At 50.7% G+C, this 14879-nt stretch overlaps 1 protein-coding gene across 8 annotated transcripts in view; it reads right to left on the bottom strand.

The window, feature by feature from the left end:
• Positions 1–14879, bottom strand: part of SIPA1L3 (signal induced proliferation associated 1 like 3) — a 109691-nt gene that overhangs the window by 58984 nt on the left and 35828 nt on the right. For 4 of the 8 annotated variants that reach the window (XM_075915486.2, XM_075915484.2, XM_075915493.2 and 1 more), the window contains exons 2-3: positions 7882–7977; positions 3924–4069 (exon numbers count right to left, since the gene is read on the bottom strand). The exons of 1 other annotated variant lie outside the window; for it this stretch is intronic. The gene's annotated coding sequence lies outside the window, so the exon portion shown is untranslated. Of the gene's footprint in view, positions 1–1127; positions 1723–3923; positions 4070–7881; positions 7978–14879 lie in introns of those variants that run through there. 3 more of the 8 variants (XM_075915488.2, XM_075915489.2, XM_075915492.2) reach the window with 2 other exon arrangements.

Below are 14879 nucleotides of genomic sequence, written 5' to 3'. Positions count from 1 at the left end.
TGAAGGAGAGCTACTCTGGTCTGACACTGCGTAGAAGATTTCATTACATGTAACGGATCGTTCTGAACACAAGTCTGCACTAGCGTATCTAAAGGGAAGCCCTCTCTGCCTTTTAACAATCTTCTCTTTCGAGAAAGCCCCTAGCGCTTTAGAGACAAGAACAGCTTCTTTGTGCATTTCTATTATCGCCTTGCTCACGAGGCCTCCACGGCCAGGAGCACCTTGCTGTGCGAGGAGTTGTATATAAGCCTAGAAATCAAGTCCTCATCTACAAGGGTTCACCATCTGGGGCCCCCAGCCTGCCACGGTTCCGCAAGTGCCACTGACATGAAATCCGCTCGCGGCGGCGAAGGGAAGCACAGGCGTAAGCATTCACAGGATTGGTGCCCAAACAGACTTTGGCTATTAAAAGCAGTCTCCAGGAAGTCACCCATGCCAAATGATTCACAGACCAGGCATCTAAAAGTTAATATCATTTGGAGGGTCTGTAACAGAACGCACCTTCTTTGATTTATTCAAATGCTCTTCACAATCCATGGCAAATTAATTCCATGCACATTCCACACAGCGTTATGTAGTGACATGCTTAAGCATTTCAAAAGGACACAATTTTTTTTCCATTCTGACAGACTATTCAGCCAAGAAAACAATTCTGCACAGGCAAAGGCGGCAGGCTCCCGGGCTAGGGTCCGATTCACAAACCCACTGCTCACCATCTGTGTTACCTACATCTTTAGGCTCCCCTGTCCCCACCTTAGCTCTCTCAAATCATCGATTGTACCAATAAATGCAATGACATGCATGTTTTCCTCATCTCCCAGGGGAAAACCATTCCTGGCCCTACCGGAGCCCAGTACAAAAACATCAAGCTCCAAAATCTGATCAGCACCTTTCAGTACCAGTGCCAAAGCCGAACAAGAGCAAACTAAAGCGGAAGCAGGTAACTTAAGATGCGACAGCCTGTCTGGTTCAGCCGGAGCCTGCTGCATGAACAAGCTCCGGAGGGTTACATTCCAAAGGCGTTCCTCCTCAGTCGCTCGCATGCTAACCCAGCCTGGACTTTCAAAGGAAGCGCGGCTAGGAGTCCATTCCATGCAGAGCAAATCACTTGTCTGATCTATATTTACCTCAAACTGCAATGTCAATTGGAAGCATCTCCAGGAAGCACTGGAATAACCCTTTATCCCCCTGGAGCCCTTTGAGACACAGACGTAAACAATGCACCTAGAGGCACTCAGGTGGCTTTGCTTCTATGACCAATAAGGCAATTCTCAGCCCTCGAGGCGTGTACTTGCAGGACCAGAAGTTAATCCGAAGTGTGCAGACCATTACAGATGCCTGCAGCTCACCCAACGTCACTGACTCCTGAACTCTTGACTAAGCCGTGACTCCTGCTGAAGAAGAAATCCCAATTTCCTCTGACTAATCTCTTCCTCTCTGATCTCCACGGTAGCGTGTCTTCTAGGCACTGAGGCTGCGAGGCAAAGGGAACTCTCAGCGGGTCAGTTCTCCATTACTCACAAGTCTCTCTGCAATGACATTTCCTCCAGGAAATGAGAAATCATCGGAATCCCGTAAGCGAGAGGCTGGGCAGCACAGATGGTCAGATGCTGCTGCGTCCCCAGTCGCATTCTTAAACAATGAGCCTCTTGAAGATAATGGCGATCAGCAGATTTGGCTCAGCCTCCCCAGCAGTGAATACACTCAGCATCTCTACACTGCCGAGGTCTCTAACAGCTTTCTTTGGAATAATGCAGCAGGCGTGTGGCCAAGAGACACCAAACCGTTATTCACTGACGACTGCATCCAGAGTAGTTATTCAGCTAGCGTCCCCACATTCCTCAAGCTCTGGTCACTGCTGTGGGAGGAAAGACCTTTCCCTCCCGCTCCTTGCTTCAGTCTCTACCCCAAAGAAAGAAACGCGGCCAAGAGTCCCCAAAACAGGCTTCTAAAGGTCATTTTAGGGTGCCGTAATAGTTCACACAGGCTCACTCAACACCCACCCAAAAACCAAGCCACCGAGAAGCAGGTTTTCAAAAGGTACGAATGGCAGCTTCCTGCCTTACTCCCCATGAGCATCAACACGTGTCTGGTGCCTGGGCGCGCCCTAGAAAATCTCCCCCAATGTCCAAGTCTCCTACTCTCAGGGCTGTTGTACAGCCGAGATCCCCACACATGAAACTCCAAGGGCAAGCAGACGATTGCTGACACAGGCCTACGCGTACAGAGCCCCTCGCAGACAAGTACCGGGAGAAACTCAAATAGATTTCCCACACACGTCTCCAAACGCAAGTTTCAGTCTCTTTCCAGCTAAGCAAGCTCAGAGTAGCAGCCACCTTTGTATGCAGGAGGATTAACGAGAGCAAAGTCAATGTTTGACCATTATCAACCATAAGCCAGTTCACATTTCGCTCTTTCATAGAAAACCATCCCCTAAAAGCAGGCGGGAGGTTGCAGGTGTCTTCTATACCAGCTGCACAATTACAAAGCCAGAGAGAACCACCAGGATACATACGGCCCAACACGAGCGCCGCGATCTGCGAGACACGGAGCCGCCGGGCTCGCTCTGCTCAGCAGACCCATCCCTTTGGAGGACAGGGCAGGAAGGCCTGCAGTGGACTGATGCGGATTAGCCCAGGAGGCACACTGATGGGCAAGGGCCAAGAGAGAAAGAGCCCAGCCTGGCTGCCCTTTGCCAGCTACCAGGAAAAGGGGCTGGGAAGCTTCAGCGAGGTGCCGTCATAGGACCCTGCTCAGAGCTCAGCCACTGGCCCAGAGACATTGGAGGAACTGGGCGTCTCCCCTCTCTCCTATGGCCACTGGAAGACAAGCACGGGTCTGCTCCAGGATGGCGGTTCCAGGAGTCCTCTGCCACCCTGTGCACGCCCCACAGGCCTGCACACGGACCCTGCGGCAGCATGGGACGCTTCATTCAGAGCCACTGGCCAGAAAAGCTTGTGTTTGGGCTCGTGGCTCTTGCCTAGGGTGCACTACGTGCCCCATTACCGGTCACCTACTGACACCCCCATCTCCTGGAGCACTCATGCCACAGGGCCAGACGGCCAGGATGTTTTGAGCTGGCTGAGAGTAACGAAGGCACCAGGGGGCCTTCAAGCCTTTGAAGAGGCAGAGAAAGGTGCAGGCACGCGAGGGTTCCCCACTGCCGTGCCATGTAAGAGCAACATCCCTGGACACAGCAAGGCAAGACCTACCCTGGTGACAGGGCTCCGGGCTCCCTGCTGGCCATGGCACAACAAGCTGCTCTGGGGGAGGGGGAACAGGGGGATGTTTTACTCCTTTGGCTGCTGCGCTGTCTCCCTGCAGCCCGCGGGACGTGCTCCAATGCTCCTGCAATGCAGGCCAAGCGCCACTCCGCTGCATTGCCCACTGCTAACACTGGGCCCAGATGTCATCCTGTACCGGCCCCACCAGCAGGTACCACAGAGGAACCCACCCGTGCTTTTCGATAGCTTCGCCTGCCAGGACCAATAAGCGCCACACCCAGACCTAGAGAAACAGCAAACCAAGCAACGGGACAAGTCAGCTCTGCACGCACGCACAAGCCAGGAGGAAGCCTCACGGACCAAGCACAGGGAGGAATTCTCTATAGCATGGAGCATGGCGGGCGGGGGGGGGGGGGGTTCCATTTCGCTGACCTGTGCTACCCAGCGGGCAGACTAAAAGAGCAGGGCGATCCCTTCTGGCCTTAAAACCCATGCAGCCAGTGCCTAACTCCGCCGTGCCTTTGAAAATCCCAGCTAAGATGTGGAAAGGAGGGAGGCTAGGGGATAAGGCCGGCAGCCCTGGCAACTCCGAGAAATGCTGTGCCACTGGACCAGGAAGCCAGGCTGCGATTCCAACCTACTCCCTGTGAGCAGATCAACGTAAGTCTGTAAAACCCCTCCAGCACCCAGGCAACGTACCTCTGATTCAGCTGCTTGGCTTGTTGCACGGCATGTTAGCAGGAGGGTCTTGACATTTTCTCTCCCTCCGTTTTAGAGACTCGGAGCCGCGTGGCTGTCTCCAGAGCTCCCTATCTTCCTAAAAGACCCAGCCAGACTCGCTGCATCTGTGAAGAAAGATTCAGAGTGGCAGCTGCTGCATCTCCCGGCTCCGGTTCACATGGACAAGAGATCCTTGCCAATTTTTTTTTTTTTTTTTAAAGAACAGTTAAGGCAAGAGATGGAAACAGCGGTTTCCTTTTGCCAGTAGAGGCAGTGCTCCTTACTCAGCTGCTGAAGTCTGAGGATTAACTGCCCAGCACAGGAAACAAGAGTGACAACGCTGGATTAAAACAGTGCACAGAAATGGAACGATGGGGAGAGTTAACAGTGACATGGGAGCAGATTTTGGTGTCCTGGTCACTCGACTCTGTTTTCTCAGAACTACCCGGGCCAGCCATTAAACCCAGTAAAACTGGGGAGAAAATGGCATGCGAACCTTTCCAGCACCAGTAGCATCCACCCTCAGCATCTGTAAACTGTGCACACATAATCCCGGGTTCTACTCCCAGCTCTAGTGTTGTCCTAGTAGTCTCCAGTGTTATTGTAATACAACTATTAAACTATGGTTATCGTAAGGTTGAGGGGGAAGGAGAGAAAACCCTTTGATTACCTCCTGCAGCAAACGTCTGATTTCACAGGGGACGCTAACACAATCCAAGACTATCTCTTATCATTGACTCTCTGTGCTTGCTACTCCTCTGCAAAATGGGGACAGTAATCCTTCGTCTGCCTGGTCTGGTTAAATGCTCTTCAAGCAGATCTGTTCAGTGCTTAGCATAATGGGACTCGGTCCTTCCATGCTACTGTAATACAAATAATACATGTTGCCTTTCATTCAAAAAGAGCAATTGAGAGGAATGACTTTGGTCCCTTTCAATAAGATCATATTCTACTGGCTTTCCGCTAGCAACACCTGTGCTACACAATTTACACACAAACCACCCACAACAGCCTGGAGCGCAACTGGCAGGAATTCAGAGCTGGGCCTGAAACGTCACCCAGGACAAGTAAGTATCCTCCAGATCCTCCAGGGAAAGAGACAAGGCAGCGTTTGGCTTCACCCGGAGTCGGAAAATGAACTCACGTGAAACGCAAGCGGCAGCCCCTTTGCAGAACTGCACACAGCTTAACACAAGGGTAAAGGACGCAACGTACAACAAAGTCAAAACTGAAGCAAGGCAGATGCCTCTAGCAGCATGGCTGGCTCCTGTCAGCTAAAGAGCAAACCCGCTTCTTTTCCACCCATCACGAACATGCTCTGGGCAGGTCCGCTTCCCAAGCCTGCAAGCAAGTGCCTTCCCCTTGGGCTCCCTACTGGGCAGCGCTGTGTGGGAACCTGGGCGGTCAGGAATAGCGTTTCTTCACAGTTCCCACACTGAGCAAAAGCACAATGCTGGGTTACTGCTGAAAGCAGCGAGACAATGCATACAGAAGAGCCCCGTTGGTCACTGGCCAGTGGGGCGCTTCTGAACTCAGCAAAACAAGGACACCAGTCAACTCAATGAGCAAAACCAAATCAAAACCAAATTCCAGGCTCCCAGAGAAACACTACCAATTAGACACAAAGGCAAGTCTGCTGCCTGGAGACAGCGCGCTTTGCATGCTCCCTCTCCCCCGGCCTGGATGGCAGATGCTCGGCTGCGGAGTTCTGGGCTCGTCACATGAGGATTTCCGTGCAGGATACTCGGCTATAACCAAAACCTATGCTCACTGGGATTTCAGCGGCACTGGTTAATTTCACTTTGCTGTCCTTCACGGAATGCAGAATCCCCCCCGAGCAATGAACCCCCAAAATGAAAAATTCTGCAAAATTCTCCCTATTTCAGTTCCTAAAATAGCACAGTTGCGTTGGTTTCAGTTATTCTGGTAATTTATTTAAACGACATGCAATGGGCAGAGAATGGGTCTGGGGACACTGGAGGCAACCCCCAATTCCCTGTGACTAACTGTAACACAGCAAATATGGACCTTTCCTGGTAGGTATTAGTCACAGTTCTCTGCAGCCATGCCTATGATGTGACCCTGAGCGCAACGAAGAGCAAACGTTGGGCCCTCAAACGCACAATCTATGCTGACGCTGACTGTCTCCAGGATGGTCAGTAGCTAACAGCTCAGGGACCACACTGAATTCTTTTCAGTCCAACAATCAGACCAGACCTAATCACTAAAGTATCCAAAGCATCTCTCAGGCCACACTGTCCTTTACAGTAAGGCTCCTTTACAAACATAAAGCAGCCTTAACATTTTTACACCCATTTTATGCTTCTGGGGGAATTCACTAAGAACAGTGGGAACAATTCATCAAGCAGGCAGGCTGCTACATTCTGCTCTGCCTGTGGGGACAGAGCCTACACTACACCTACTTCCTCAAAAACAACCCAGGCACAGTGTGTGTCTGACACACACGACTGCCCTGCCCCTGCTCTGACAATGATTTTACGTCTCTGCCAGCTGCTCTGGGCACTCAAACCAATCTGCCTGCACTGCTGGGGAGGGACTCATGACCGCTCTCGTGGCTTCCCTTTGCTTCCCCATCCGAAGTTGTTTTTCTGCGGGAAAGCAAAGAAATCTGTGAGGGGCATGAATTCTGCACACATGCAGGGACACAAAATTCCCCCAGGAGAAGCTGGTGCAATGCTGCTGCTGTACAACAACTGACCTCAGCTTGGAGATACAGGACACTCAGCACTTCTGAAAAAATTCATTGATAACGCGCCAAGGTGGGAACCAAAAGAAAAAAAAAAATCACAGGCCACCTTTTGAAGAAATGGGTCAAAGTAGCCGGCTCAAGTTCCTGCAGTGAGTCAGTAGAATTGCCAGCAACAGATCCCAGGAGTTCTTGTTTCCAGCACTCTGATCTAGGATTCAAGTCTAACGAAGCAAAGAATAAGCATAGCCTGAGGCTGTGTCTACACTGGGCCACTTATTCTGGAAAATCAGCCGCTTTTCCGGAATAAGCTGCGAGCTGTCTACACTGGCCCCTTGAATTTCCGGAAAAGCACTGCCGATTTACTGTATGAAATAAGTTGCTTTTCTGGAAAAACTATGCTGCTCCCGCTCGGGCAAAAGTCCTTTTTCCGGAAAACTGTTCCAGAAAAAGGCCAGTGTAGACAGCACAGTAGTCTTTTCTGGAAAAAAGCCCCAATCGCGAAAATGATGATCGGGGCTTTTTTCTGGAAAAGCGCGTCTATATTGGCCACGGACACTTTTCCGGAAAAAGGGCTTTTCCAGAAAAGCATCCTGCCAATGTAGACGCTCTTTTTCCGGAAATACTTATAACGGAAAACTGTTCCGTTTTAAGCATTTCCGGAAATTCATGCCAGTGTAGACATAGCCTGAACGTATTATAACCATCTTGTAACACCTTCCCATTGTAATCCTGTTTGAACAGCAGTTAAAACTCTGGAGGGAAAATATTAACTCTGACTCCGCTTACCTGCCAATTAAGGCCTACACAAAGCTGGTTAAAAGTTAACAAAATCATCATGCCCCACAGCAGCGTCATGTTTCAATACCTGAGTGTGAAGCTTTATATTTATCCTCCCTGGAAGTTGGACTCATGTGCACTGACCCCCTAAAAGCTTTGGATGCAAGCCCAAGCAAGGATCTCCCCTAAACAGAGCCAGAGCGGCAGGGGCTGGAATCCTTCAGGCATTTGAGGGGAGATCATGGCCCACGCCCCAGGCCCAGGCTCGGAGACCATGGGTCATTCCATAAACCTGATCAAAACTTCACATCCACAGTGCTCTCCACTGGGCTAGGCCTTTCACTACAGGCAGCTGAAAGCCACCTGCATTCCATTCTTTAGTCTCCTGTGATACAGCTGCAGAGGAGTTTACACTAGAGAGGGGCGAGAAAGGGCCTTAGCAGTACATACAAATATGGCTTCCTGTAGCATGTTGTTCCCACGGCCTCAGGAACGCGGTCTTCAAAACTCCAGCTCTCTCAGGAGAAGATGAGCCATGGCAAACTTCTGAAAGAGACAGAGGGAATTTATATAAACTAAAGCGGGGGTGGGGAACCTAAGGCCCGGATGCAGCCCCCGGCTTGCCTGGATCTGGCCCCAAGGGTTGGAACTCCCCTCTAGCATTAGGAAGACTGTGCTAGCGCTCCAGCCCCCCGGCCACTTCCCCTGTGGGGCTGGAGCACACAAAATCTACTAGCCTGGGCCCCCAGGCTCTCGTGTGCGAGGGGCATGTGGGGAGTGTCACCCTCCTTCTCAGTCGGACCAGGGTTTTCTTCTTTTTCCTTCTCACTTGTGTGCGGCCCCCGACCGATTTTTCTCTGTGGTCAGCAGCCCCCAACCCAAAAAAGGTTCCCCGCCCGGGAACTAAAGGCTAAAAGATTTAGGGCCTGGTCGTGCATGATACGCTGAGGATTGGGCCGGGAATGCTGTGGTGGTGCTACTTTCAGAAGTAGCCTCATTGTTTGCAAAGGGTGTGAGCAAGTTTGAGGTGTAGCTCAGGAAAGCTCACGCTCTAATACCCTAGTAAATGTACTCATCTTTCAAGTGCCACGGGACTCCCTGGTGTTGCTGAAACAGGCTCCCACAGCGACCTCGCTCTACTGAAGGAAGCACATCGCAGGCTCTGCTCCCTGCTACGGCGTTACTGCCAACAGGACCACTTGGAGCTTCGCAAGGAGCACAGACATTCACCCAGAGCTCTCCACAGCCTGCCCTCCATTCCGAGCCATTCGAGCCTCCATGTCACATTGAGAGTGGCCCAGCGTCCCCCGAGCAAAGGTGCGAGCTGGGACACGGAGGCCTGCCGCCCAGGGGGTGTACACAAGGACAGAGTGTGCAAAATCAGAGTGAGAGGAACGTGCGCTGGGGCCTGCAGCTCCCGCTTTCCACAAGGAGCTTCCAAAGCAGGAATGTGAATGTTTAACTGGTTAACTGTGGGGGGGAGGGGGCCACACCATGGGCAGGGGGCTGCAGATAGGGGTGCTCTGGTCCAGCTGAAGTTACCTTCTCCCCGCCCTCCCCTTTAATTGGTTAACCAGTTTCAAAATATGTTTAACTAGTTAACCAATTAAACGGGATTTTACATTCCTGTTGCAAGCACCCTTGCGCCCTGTATCAGACACTCCACGAAGACCTGAAACTAGACCGACTGGCGCAGCAGAGAGGAGTTAAGGGGGCTGCCTTGCCTGTTCTCGAGAGTGGACTAGGGTTCCTATCAGAGGTAGGAAACCCATTAGGAAGCAGAATAGTGATAGAAATGCAGCCGTGTTAGTCTGGGGTAGTTGAAGCAAAATGCAGGACAATGTAGCACTTTAAAGACTAACAAGATGGTTTATTAGATGATGAGCTTTCGTGGGCCAGACCCACTTCCTCAGATCAAAAGATCAAAAGATCATTAGGAGGCAATGTGCTTAACTGCAGCCTAAAAGGTATTCACCAGAGGGCGAGGCCTGACGATCTGTTAATGATTACGGATAAACAAGTCCCATTTTCAACTCTATTTCCTCATAATTACTGACTCCCACATCTTGGTTCACAGCACAGCAGCTAGGAGGAAAGGCAAGTGCTAGATTCCAAGGTGAAACACACACTCCTCTATATACAGCTGAGAGATCAGCTGCAATCAACCAGCTCTGTAGCTGAACCCCTAGAAATAAGAACTGCAACTGCCTACGAGATTTCAGTGTCTCAGGAGCGCAACAGCATTTTTACATGCGCTGTATTTTAAACTTTTTTAGTTAAACACTGACTTGCCATCTGAAAAGGTGATTTTTTTAGCAGGGCTTCTGATTTAAGAACTACATCACGTGCCACCCCAGAAGCACCTTAGGAAATAAAAACATGCAGAGATTTACAATGCCAAGTACCTTTTTCAAGAAATATTCAAGACCAGAACTAGTCGGCCTAACTTATTATTGCCACTAAAGCCTCCCTATCAACTAATCGATTCATCAATTACACAGTTGCCACTAAAGCCTCCACAACCATAGTCTGGACCAGGAAACAACCTTCTTTAATGGCTATATTTATTCTAAAAAGGCATCAATGTTGGTCAAGGCAACACTGCTGTGTGCCTATGAAATGCACAACCCGTTTCAGATACTCTTTCTGCCATTTAGACTGTCAGAACAGCGTAATCCTACACAAACCTTTCAGAGAGCCAGGAGTCAGGAATTCTTTAATACAAGTGAAAGCAAATTCAATGTACCCAGATTTCATGCTTCAGATGAAACATGAATGGTGGAGGAATACTTTGGGAGACCCCAGCTACCAGGTGTTCCCACAGTTTCCATCATGCATAAAGAAAAAAACCATTAGTCAAATATCAATCACTTATAAGATTAACTGATGTAAAGGGCCAAATGGACGAGAGCTGACTAGAAAAGAGGGTAATAGAAATGTAGCCATGTTAGTCTGGTGTAGCTGAAGCAAAATGCAGGACTATGTAGCACTTTAAAGACTTTAAAGAAAAGAGGGGAAACCCAATAGGCCTCTCTGTAATGACCCTGGCACACCTGAATGGTATTCTGCAGGCACATGACCTGCCACAAAAACAGCAGCAAATGAAACCTAGAATTGGCAGCATCTTTATTTCAAAGCAGCTCTATTAGATAAGCACATCCCTGCAATCAAACCTGAGATTCAGGAGAACTTTTGCCCCTATTGTCTGCCTCTAGACTTTTATTGTGCCTTATACTAAGCAGAGCGGCATTGACATTAATTGATAAAAAGCAAAATCTAAACACGCAAGTGGAGGAAAAGGTGCAATGAAAATATTCTCTCATTACAGGCAGAAAGAGGTGACTATTCATTCCACCCGTGACCGTTTGCTGGCTCTGTTAGATAAATTATAAATTAATGGGGATTGCCTATCTCCTAGAACTGGAAGGGACCTTGAAAGGTCATCAAGTCCAGCCCCCTGCCTTCACAGCAGGACCAAGTACCATCCCTGACAAATTTTTGCCCCATCTCCCTAAATGGCCTCCACAAGGATTGAACTCACAACCCTGGGTTTAGCAGGCCAATGCTCAAACCACTGAGCTATCCCTCCCTCCTAAGACTAAGGCTTTTTCTACACTACCAATTTTTTCGCCAATTTTGTCTTTTGGCACCAAAACAGTGAAGGCATACACACTGTGATGAAACTGGACACTTCTCCCAAAAATCTCAGCAATGAACTCCTTCCACCCCTACGGGACACATTTGTTTTTTCCCATTTCTTTATTATCAAAGAGTCAGTGTAGACACCACACCTGCTTACCTCACTTTATATAGGCTCCAGGAAGGGCCCCACAAAGCCCATCCAGACTAGGGATATTAAGGATGAGTCAACTATCCGACAAACAAATGCTTATTCGATAGCTGACAGGATAGTCGGCTCTATCAGATGGAGGTAGCAAGGGAGGAGAGAGAAGAGGGAGAGGACTTCAAAGCGGCAGCACCACATGGAGCCTGGGGTCAGCTGCTCCGTGCGGTGCTGCCGCTTTTAATTCTGTGGGCAACATTTCAAAGCAGCAGTGCCGCTTGGAGCCCAAGATCAGCTGGGGACTCCCCAGCTGACCCCGGCCTCTGTGTGGCGCTACTGGTTTGAAACGCTGCAGTGGCGTTTCAAAGGGGCAGCACCACCCTATCGACTAATCGATTAGTCAATTACACAATACTTAACATCCTTAATCCAGACCGCTCTGGTGAGCGGTTTGAACTCCACTGCTCTGCAGCCAAGTAAACAAGCCACCCTTTCCCTTGCAAGCCCCAGGAATGTTAAATTCCACTTCCTGCTTGCTGGCTCCCCATGGCGAGGGCTCATGGAGTCTTCCCTGGTGGCCTTGGCTGGCTATCACACCAAGCCTCTCCTGCCTGGGCCACCACAGAGCTGTTGGGTCTGATCAGTGGATGGGGAGAGGTGCCTGTTCCGTCCCAGCTGTGCTTGGCCCATACAAACTGGAATAGGACACATGGATACATTTCTCAAGGCTGGTGCAAAAAGGACTATCATTGGGACATGCTGCGGTGCAGAGCGATAAGGGAGCTGAGGCAGTTGTACCACCAGGGAGGGAAGCAAAACGGTGCTCTGGTTTCTGTAAGGAGCTGGATGCTATCCCTGGTAGCAACCCCCCTCCCTCCGCTGCCAAGAGCCCTGTAGATATTTTGGGATAGTCCCCTTTTGTACCCTTGCAAGGACACAGTTCTTGAGGAAAGGTAGCGTTAGGAGGATGTGGAGCTCCCGAGGGGATTGCCTGATGCAGCCTGGAGCGGTCGGCCTTTCCTGAGGTGCCCAGCCAGCCTCAGCAGCTGCTCTCTGGGGAGCAGAGGAGACAGAGGATACGCTGCTGTGGTCTGCGTCGTGCAGAGGTGGGTTTAGGGCCCAGAGCAGTGGGAGGCTGGCTGGGTTTCCGTGAGCTGGACATTGCCCTGGATAGCTAGTCGGTACGGAGGGGCAGGGCACTGGAAGGGTCCCAGGAGAGCTCTAGGAAAGTTTCCTCGAGGGACTTGCTGCAGGTTCCGCAGCTGTGTCCCTTCCCCCACTCTAGGGCACTGTCCGCGATCACTTGTGCAGGGACCACAGCGGCACACGTGAGAGCTGCCTGGAGAGCAGGGCAAAGCGACAAGCCTGCAGCACTTGCACCGTTTCCCGCCTCACCCTCAGCACCGAGAGGTCTGCCTGCTTGTCTCACGCCCAGGGCAGTGAACTGCTGCTCTCCTTTTGTCAGGGGTCTGACCTCAACCATCTCATGGGCGCTGCTGCCCAGGCTGCCACCCACGTCTACGTCCCCCACCAGTTCTGCCCTTGGTGAGCAGCAGGTCAAGAGGAGCATGGCCCCTCGCTGGTTCCTCCAGCACTTGCTCCAGGAAGCTGTTCCCAAGCTCTCCGAAAGCTTCCTGGATTGCCTGTGCCCAGCTGCACTGCTCTTCCAGCAGACATCAGAGTCAAGTCCCCCCAGGAGAATTCCGGCCTCTCCGGGAAACTTGTTCCTTGTCCAAAGGAAGCCTTGTCTACCTCGTTCTCCTAGTCCGAGTGTCTGCAGGAGATCCCCGCCGCGGCATCACCCTTGCTGCTCATGTAACCCACACACCTAGTGTGGTTCAGTGTCCCATGTAGTGGCACGTTGGCCATGTACAGCAGGAGAGAAAAACAAAGGAGCTCTATAGCCTAAGCTAAGAGCCAGCTGGCTTCATAGCTCAAGCTGTAGAGGCTCCTACACTGAGGTCCCAGGTTCAAACCCGCCCAGTGGCAGTTACATATGCACTTCTAATCTTAACCCAACAAGCTGAGCAATCACACTGCTCCTACATACAGTGCAACTCCTCTGCCTTTTCTCTCCTTCCTGAACAGTTTGTACCCATCCGTGACAGTGCTCTTAGTCATGGAAGAGAACCTAGTAACAGGGCCATAAAATCCTGATCAGTTAAGTGGTTAAATGTTAAACATTAGGTTAACCTAACTGGATAACCAACTAAGTGGGATCCAACCCTGGTTGCGGGGCAGCCGCCATGAGCAGCAGGAGGGTACCGACCCTGGGGCTGGGGCTGCTGCCACGGGCTCCTGACCCCACTTCATCATGTCAGGACTCCCAATTCTTCCTTTTGTTTCCCAGGCTTCTTACGTTCATGTACCGCTGCAAGATAACTAGCCAACTGTCCTGCTCTCAGTCGGGATTGGAAGGACTCCCCTCAGAAACCCTCCTCCTAGAGTTTCCTCCTGGTATCCCACTTCCTCACCTACTCCGGGCTCAGCTAACCATCCCTGGGAGAACCCTCACCCCATACCCACAGCGTCTCTGATCTGTGCCCCGCCGTGGACGTGATGGCTACGTCTAGACTGGCATGATTTTCCATAAATGCTTTTAACTGAAAAGTTTTCCGTTAAAAGCATTTGCGGAAAAGAGCGTCTAGATTGGCACAGACGCTTTTGCGCAAAAAAGCCCCGGTCTCCATTTTCGTGATCGGGGCTTTTTTGCGCAAAACAAATCTGAGCTGTCTACACTGGCCCTTTTGCGCAAAAGTTTTGCGCAAAAGGACTTTTGCCCGAACAGGAGCAGCATAGTATTTCCACAGGAAGCACTGATTTCAGACAGTAGGAAGTCAGCGTTCTTGCGGAAATTCAAGCGGCCAGTGTAGACAGCTGGCAAGTTTTTCCGCAAAAGCAATTGCTTTTGCGGAAAAACTTGCCAGTCTAGACGCAGCCGATCTGTTTCCAGAGGGGGCCCATGTGAACAATCTTTTCCAAATGTGTGTGTGTTGACTTCGGGGTGTCCACGTGAGTTTGAAAGTCTCAGCAGAGCGGCAGAGTTAGTCTGTAACTTTAAAACAACTGGCAGTCCTGTGGCACCTTAGAGACTAACAAAAATATATATCCAGTATCACTGGGGGGCTGCGACTTCAGCTCGCTACACTCACTTACCTCTCCTCTCCCTGGCCACTTTCACAACCTGAGAGAGCCTATTGATGCTGATGACATGATGGTGTCATTCTGTCACCCGGCAGGAAAAACTTTGAGACAGAGAGAGAGATGAATTTTCGCGGGCAAAACCCACTTCCTCAGATGAGCTTGAGTCAAACTTATCTGAGGAAGTGGGTTTTGCCCGCAAAAGCTCTAAAGCTCTTTATATATTCTGTTAGCGTCTAAGGTGCCACAGGACTACTTGCAGTCACATAAGTCTGGCTGACAAAACTTGGGAGTGTAGACAAAGCCTAGGTTGCAGTATCACCAAGTCTCCTAACCCTCCTACTTCCACCAAGGCATCTTCTGCACGTCGGCTGGAATGGGGCCCTGGCAAGGAACTATTCTTTAATCCTGCCCCCTCTATTTGTCAGCAGGTCCTACAGGACCCCCGGGATCCCGACCCGCCGCAGGGATCTGCGCTAGTCCTGCACATGGCTCTGCTCTAGAGGAAATGCATTCACTTCCA

Source organism: Pelodiscus sinensis, chromosome 18 (assembly GCF_052426305.1).
Source record: "Pelodiscus sinensis isolate ZL-2025 chromosome 18, ASM5242630v1, whole genome shotgun sequence".
Taxonomy (NCBI): Eukaryota; Metazoa; Chordata; order Testudines; family Trionychidae; genus Pelodiscus; species Pelodiscus sinensis.
The sequence above is the reverse complement of the archived record's forward strand: the minus strand, read 5'-3'. Positions and strand labels throughout refer to the sequence as shown.